This window comes from Erinaceus europaeus, chromosome 19 (assembly GCF_950295315.1).
Source record: "Erinaceus europaeus chromosome 19, mEriEur2.1, whole genome shotgun sequence".
NCBI classification, from domain to species: Eukaryota; Metazoa; Chordata; class Mammalia; order Eulipotyphla; family Erinaceidae; genus Erinaceus; species Erinaceus europaeus.
In genome coordinates, this window is record NC_080180.1 from 4,864,144 (window position 1) to 4,871,872 (window position 7,729).

The 7,729-nt window shown below is 47.5% G+C and overlaps 2 long non-coding RNA genes across 2 annotated transcripts; one reads left to right on the forward strand and one right to left on the reverse strand.

Annotated features, from left to right (window-relative positions):
- Positions 1-775: 775 nt before the first annotated feature.
- Positions 776-7,396, reverse strand: LOC132534709 (uncharacterized). Its single transcript, XR_009546422.1, has 3 exons — positions 7,258-7,396; positions 2,223-2,385; positions 776-1,188 (listed from the first exon to the last, which is right to left on the reverse strand). It is a non-coding gene; the product is annotated as an uncharacterized LOC132534709 (long non-coding RNA).
- On the forward strand, positions 5,141-7,411 carry LOC132534708 (uncharacterized). Its single transcript, XR_009546421.1, has 3 exons — positions 5,141-5,276; positions 6,092-6,122; positions 7,276-7,411. It is a non-coding gene; the product is annotated as an uncharacterized LOC132534708 (long non-coding RNA).
- Positions 7,412-7,729: the final 318 nt, after the last annotated feature.

Below are 7,729 nucleotides of genomic sequence, written 5' to 3' on the forward strand. Positions count from 1 at the left end.
TCCATCTGCATTCTGGTTGGCCGGGAGACCACTATTTGATCGACACTTTCAATTGCTAACTAGAAGCGTTTCATCTGGAGTGTCCAAGACACTAATAACAACCAGATAGACATTCTGTCTGTCCCTTGCCTCGAATTTTAATGCTGTCTCCAGAACAACTCCAAAAGAAACATGGCCTAAAAAACATGGTGCTTTCCAAGAAAGCTTGGTTGTTATCTTTCCTCTGGAGTGGAGACTGTGGAGAAATAATCAAATCGGGTAAACGGTGTGTGTGTGTGTGTGTGGCGGCGGGGAAGGGGGCGCTCCTGTCTTCAATTCCTGGCACATCAGCTGCTCAAGTGTCCCTGGACTACTGGTAGCCACCCCCCACCCCGGCTTCTCTCTGTACGTGTTTCTTTATCTGTTGACACAGGGGTGCAGATGTCAGTGATGAGGTTACGTAATTAGTCTGCATATATCCCCACACAAGTCTTTGTGCAGACAGGGAATCTAAGACAGATACTTTTAAATGGATTGGTTTCATCACTTGGCAATCTCTTTGGTAGTTCTGTCTGTCTCTGCCATAGAACGAGAAAGCAAGATGAGAATAAAGCAAAAGACAGGTTTGAAAGAACCGTTGAAAAGCACTGGGCTCACTCCTGAAGGTAAGTCAGGGTGAGTAATCTGGAGCAGGGGCTACACCAGCCTTCACCACGAGCAACAGAGATGCCTCTGCTTTGGAGCTTATGATCCAGAGAAGTCAGAGAAAGAAACACTATGAAGGCACCACTTCCTGCCCAGCCATTTATTTTTCTTTGGCCAGAAACAAAGCCCTCCTTTCTTTCCTGCAGCCCACATGGTCACGCAGGAAAGTCCCAGGAGGAAGCAACTGGGCTACCTTTTGGCACCTCTGGGACAGTTCCCACAGTAACGGCTGGATCCTGCCATCTCACTGTGGACACTCACATATTCTTGCGGGGCAAAGCCGGGTCAGGGCAGCACCTAAAGGAACCTGGCCAGGGGTGTGCATGCCTGGGCAGAAGCCACCTCTCTCTTGTCATGCAGGGGTGAGTGGGTTGGGTCCCCTCTCCACTTCTCACAGCACAGAGGCCAGAGAGCATCATTTCCAGTTCATGCGCCCTCTTGATGACTCCTGAGAGAGAAGACAGGACAAGTCCAAGTCCGAGACATGAAGCCTTCACTGTGCCCCTGTGAAGTGAAAGGCATTTCACTAAGTGGCCAAATGCACTGCCCCATCAGGCCCTTTCCGCAGCTTCCTGAAGTGAGTGGGTGTCCTTGCTCCCATTTTCAAGGCAAAGAGAGTGAGGCTTAGGGGGTCATGGAGCTAGTCCGTGGTGAAGCAGGATTCAAACCCAACTCCTCTGACTCCAGGATCCACACTCTCAAAACCTGTAGCCCTGTATCACCTTCTGTGGGCAGGAGGGGGAAGATCTGGTGCCCAGGAGGCTGATGGGATTCTCTGAGGAGGTATCCTCCCCACTGTCACTGAGATGTCCCTGCGCCATGTCAGTGGAGGCCGGGCCACCAGCTCTCTCCCTTGAGCTTCTCTGAAAAATGCAGTTTCCTGCTTACCTTAACAGCATGATGATCAAAGGGGCCAGGCTGTGGCGCACCCAGTTAAGCAAACATCGTATGAAGCACAAGGACTTGCGTAAGGATCCGGGTTCGAGCCCCCGGCTCCCCGGATGAAGGGAGGATGCTTCACAAGCTGCGAAGCAGATCTGCAGGCGTCTCTCTTTCTTTGTCCCTTTCTATCTCCCCTCTTCTCTCAATTTCTCTCTCTGTTCTAGTCAATAACATGGGGAAAAATGGCTAGGAGCCGTGTATTTGTAGTGCTGCATAATTTAAGACTTACCTGTTCATTTGATTATTTTTTTATTTATTATTTATTCCCTTTCGTTGCCCTTGTTGTTTTTTTATTGTTGTAGTTATGACTGATGTCGTCGTTGTTGGATCATTTGATTATTTACTTGTTTGTTTATAATGAAAGAGAGAGGACAAGAGCACCACTCAGCCTTGGCATCAAGTGGTATCCATCTGGTATTAAAGCTGGACTCTCAAGTGTGTAAGTCCTGTGCTCTGACTCTGAGCCAGGATAGGGCATGCTTTGCTGCAACTCTTTTTCCACGCCTATTTCATAGTGAAGCACACCCACACTGCACAGGTACACCTGCACACACATCTACAACCATGCAAACCAAGAAATAGACAGTCACGCACACACAGGCATATGCTTTGTTCTATCTAACTGTAAACCAGGGGTTTTGCCTGTGCTGTTCCAAACTCTTGACAACTCCAATCTCAGATCTCTTTTGCTGCTTCAGGGGGCTTTTTCCAGAGGGCTTGATCAGAATGCATCTGGCCTGGTGACTGTCGGCTCAAGAACTGTGAAGAGAAGAAATGAATTTGCCAGTTAAGTGCGAACATGACCAAGTGAAAGGATCCAGGTTCGAGCCCTCTGTCCCTGTCCACAAGGGGGAGGCTTCATAAGTGGTGAGGCAGGAACTGTAGGTGTCTCTCTTTATCTTTTCTATCTCCCCTTCCCTCCCAACTTCTCTCTGTCCTATTGAGTTAAAAAAGATAAATATTAAAAGAAGAAGTGAGGAAGTTGGGCGGTAGTGCAAGGTGGCCCAAAGCACAAGGACTGGCCTAAGGATCCCAGTTCGAGCCCCCAGCTCCCCACCTGCAGGGAAGTCGCTTCACAAGCTGTGAAGCAGGTCTGCAGGTGTCTGTCTTTCTCTCCCCCTCTGTCTTCCCCTCTTCTCTCCATTTCTCTCTGTCCTATTCAACAACAACGACATCAATAACAACAATAGTAACTACAATAAAAACAATAAGGCAACAAAAAGGGAATAAATAAATAAATATTAAAAAAAAAATAAGAAGTGAATTTCTCACCGGTGAAATGCCTCAGCTGGTAAAGCAGAGGACTTGCATGAGACCTGAGTCCCAGGGTGGTGTGCTAGCTTCTCTGTTCCCCTCTCATGTGAGACTTCCATTCTATTTCATATGAAAAAAAGGAAATCATTTTTGAGAATCATGTAACCAAAGCTTGAATGGTGTGTGTGTTGCTCATACCTCTTGGGGTCTCCCATCCCCACCCCCACATAGGAAGTTCTCTGAACCCACGAGCATTTAGTTGTCAAGTAGATTCACCTATACCTTTCTCTTGAGCACCTGGAACTAATGAGCCCATTGTAACTCAGGATAAAAGAAGTTTTAGGAAGGGGCCAGGCAGTGCTGCACCTGGTTGAGTGCATAGTTATCATGTGCACGGACCCAGGTTCAAGTCCCTCCTCCCCATCTTCAGGCTCCACAAGCAGCGAATAAAGCAGGGCTGCAGGTGTCTCTCTTTTATTCTTCCTTTCTAGCTCCCCTTCCCTCTCAATGTCTGTCTGTCTCTATCCCATAAATAAAAATAACAAAATGTCGGGAGTCAGGCAGTAGCACAGCGGGTTAAGTGCAGGTGGTGCAGGTGGTGCAAAGCATAAGGACCGGCTAAGGATCCTGGTTTGAGCCCCCGGCTCCCCACCTGCAGGGGAGTCACTTTACAAGTGGTGAAGCAGGTCTGCAGGTGTCTGTCTTTCTCTCCCCCTCTCTGTCTTCCCCTCCTCTCTCCATTTCTCTCTGTCCTATCCAACAATGATGACATCAGTAACAATAACAGTAATAACTACAACAATAAAACGACAAGGGCAACAAAAGGGAATAAATATTTTAAAAAAAATAACAAAATGTTATACATGTACCAACAACTGCATTTATTATAAACCATTAATACCACAAAGGAAAAATAAATAAATACAAAGTGTCAACCTATATTCTTTAAAAAAATAAAAGCAGTTTGGGGGACCATTTATATCTGATGTCACTGAGTGTCACATTAGACCTCTGGAATATTTGGCTATTCTTGAAGCACATAAGCATGTCAGTGTCACATACTTCCTTAAACCAAGCCGGGGAGGCAGGTCTGGGATGTGTGCAGTATCTGGACTTGACTGGTGGATTTTAAGGGGAGGAAGAAGGGGTCAGGGAGACACCCATCAGAACAGTCTTCTCTGGCCGAGGTACCACCTGGGCTGTGGGCTCAGCTCTGAGTCCAGGGCTCACTGGGCTCAGTGTACTGGCCTGATTTTCCCAGGATAGGAAGCTAAGATCTAAAAGGCAAAATCAGTCTCTTACCAGCCTTACATACTTGCTTGTGACTGGCTTGGGGGGGAAATGGTTTTGATGCTTAGCCAATGCAGCTTCCTTCTCACTCAGTTGAGACTCTTGAAGATCCCTTAGTTGGTGTCCTTGCTGTTAAAGAGGACATTTGCATCTGCAAGCATGTTCCTGGCTCTCCAGGGTACTTCAAAGGTCACATTTTACTACTAAGCTACACTTCCTTCAAAATAGACTTTAGGTGCCAGAGATTCTTTCTAGCTGAGTAACGGACATTTCTTTCCTGTTAAATAATCACAGTCATTGGAGGTTAAAAAAGACACTGAGACTATCAGTTCCAATGATCTCATTTTATATTCAAGGAAACTGACGTGGTGAACAGTCCTGACTCCCTGCAGGAGTCAAGGTCTGAGAGAGAAGTCCTTCCCTCACATCCTGCAGTGTTTTCTCTTGTGAGGATGGAAGAGGGTGGTGGAGACTGGTGTCAGGCACCCCCTGGACCTGCCTCTCAGGGTTCTGTGTAGTGTTGTAGCTAAGGGTCCATCCCTTCACATGTGAGCATGGCCAAGACAGTTCCCAAATGAATCAAGTGGGGTTCAGACACAGACTGACCTGAATGACTCCGAGATGAATGTTAGCGACATCCAGGAGAGAGAGAGGGAGAGAGAGAGAGAGAGAGAGAGAGAGAGAGAGAGAGAGAGAGAGGGAGAGAGAGGATGGGTGTAGGATGCTAGCATAGCCAGCCTCTGCTTTGTCACAGCCAAAGTCTCCAGTCAGTGAGCTCACCCTGTCTGGCACCCTCAGTGTTTGGGATGTGGATTCAGCTTGAAGCAGTAAGCCTGCAATAAGTGGTCTACTGAGAGTGACAGTCAGGCTGAGGACTAGCTAACCTGGCAGGGTGCATGCCTTGCCCTGCAAGCTTCCCAGGATTGAGCCACAGCACCACATCAGAGTGCCCAGGCAGCAGGGGAAGCTCTGGCACTGTGGTGTCTCTTGAGCAGAATGAAAAACAAGAGGGGGGGGAACAAGTGTGGATCTGCACTGACCTAGGAAGGCATCGCTAAAGGCTTCCTGGACTAATCTGCCTGGAGGAGTCAGATTTCAGTTGCTGGGTAGGTATGCAAAGCAGGGGGGAGAGAAATAAACCCTGTGCTGAGAGCCACACATACAGAACGGTCTGCCCAAACTTGGCCTCTGGGGGATATGTCCATTCATGCATTCACTCATTCACTCATCCATTCTATGAGTACCTACACACATGTCATTTGGTGAGGCACCGAGCACTTAATGTGTTCAGCCCTCCATTAGACCAAGCTGCTTTTTCTGTCTCCCACACCAAACTCACAAGCTCTCTAGAGCTCAGGTATGGATCTGCCAACACCCAGGTCTAGTGGAGAAGAAATTACAGAAGCTAGAACTCCCACCTTAAGCACCCCATAAAGAATTTTGGTCCCTACTCCCAGATAGGGAGAAATGTTAGGGGAAGATGGCCAGAGGGCTCGAGAAAGCTGGGAATTTGAAAATAACTCTGGAACTTCTCCAAACAAGGTGCCCTTTGGTGTGTGGGCCTCTCTAGCATGTAGGAGAGAGGGCCCTTCTCCAGCAGGTGGAATGCCACACATCAGCAGAACTGCCCCTCCACCCCCACCCCAGAGAGGGCAGGCTCAGGGTCTCAGGCATTAAAAACAAGCAAAATTTATATATATCTGCATCACAGCTTCACCATTTGCAAAAACTTTCCCCCTGCAATTGGGGACTGCGGGCTTGAACCTGGGTCCTTACACATTGGTATTGGTGTTATTATACCAATAAAGGATAAGATTTTTGCTCTGGAACCTAATGTGTTGGGCTCCAATCCAAACTCATCCCCCCTGAATTGTTGTGACCGAGATGAAGTCAACTGTCCTTTGTGCCTTTGTTTTCTCAGCCACAGCGTGGACACAGCACCAGCACCATAGGTGAGTGATGCAGAGAAAATGAGTGAAAATACTCCCAGTTCTCAAATCTCCCAGAGCTGCACTCATTAACTTCATGGTATGGTCTCCCCAGAGCCCTGCCCCACTAGGGAAAGATAGAGACAGGCTGGAAGTATGGATCAACCTGTCAATGCCCATGTCTAGTGGAGAAGCAATTACAGAAGCCAGACCTGCCGCCTTCTGCACCCCACAGACTCCCAGAGGGATAAAGAATAGGGAACCTTCCGATGGAGAGGAAGGGATATGGCACTCTGGTGGTGGGAATTGTATGGGATTATAATCCTTTTATCCCACAATCTTGTTGCTCATTATTAAATCACTAATAACAACAACAACAACAACAACAAAAAAGAAGTTGAAAAACAAGAAAACACAGGCAGAGCTTGGACTGAGTTGATGTGCAGCACTAAAGTAAAAGACTCTGGGGTGGGTGGGGGGGAGGGTTTTAGGTCCGGGAACCTACAGGGGGTTGAAAAATTATGTGGAAAACTGAGAAATGTTACACATGTACAAACTACTGTAAACTATTAATCTCCAATAAAGAAAAAGAAAGAGAAAAAGGAAAAGAAAAAAAGAACAGAATGGAGATTTAAAAACAACAGTATGGGGAGCCAGGTGGTAGCACAGCAGGTTAAGCGCACGTGGCGCCAAAGCACAAGGTTCAGTGTAAGGATCCCTGTTCAAGCCCCCCGGCTCCCCATCTGCAGGGGAGTCGCTTCACAAGTGGTGAAACAGATCTGCAGGTGTCTGTCTTTCTCTCCCTCTCTCTGTCTTCCCCTCCTCTCTCCATTTCTCTCTGTCCTATCCTACAACGATGACAACAATCATAACTACAACAGTAAAAACAAGGGCAACAAAAGGGAATAAATAAATAAAATAAATATTCTAAAAAAACCCCAACAGTATGGTGTGGTGAGAAAGTACTTGACACTGGGCTGAAAGACAAACACAGCTAAGTGTAGGGAGGTGGGTTTGTTGAATTTATCCCTGGGCCTCCAGCTCCAGTGACTCAGTGGTCCTCTCCCTTCTCTGTCCCACCCGCCCCATCTTGCATGCTGGGGTCCTTGGTGGGGGGGGGCAGATTCATTTCCCTTCGGTGGCAGTCAGAAACACTTACGTGCAGACTGTGTTTCAGCTAGACCAATCTCTGAGGCATGGCTACACAAGAGCAAGTGAGCTGGTGGGCGTCATCTACTGTGGGTGTTGACAGAATTCAGACGAGAAGCTCCGTTGAACTGGGTCCCACAGACATCCTGTGTGGCTGTTTTCTCTGATGGTTGGTCTGATGCTCCCGTTTCCCTCTGAATTCGCCTCTTCAGATGGACTGCATCAAAGACTTCCCCACATCCTTGCAAATTCTCCTCCCTCGTGGCTGTCCTGGGAACTGCTCTGAGGGCTGTCCCACCCTTCAATTGTCTGGCCCCTTTCTATCTCCCTTTCCCCTCTCAGTTTCTTTCTGTCTCTTCCAATAATAAATAAATAAATAAAAAGATTTTAAAAAAAGAAGTAATTTTTAAAAAGAGAATTGAGCATACACGTGTGAAAACAAAAATGTGGTTATCTATGGGGCTGGGCATGGGACACAGACT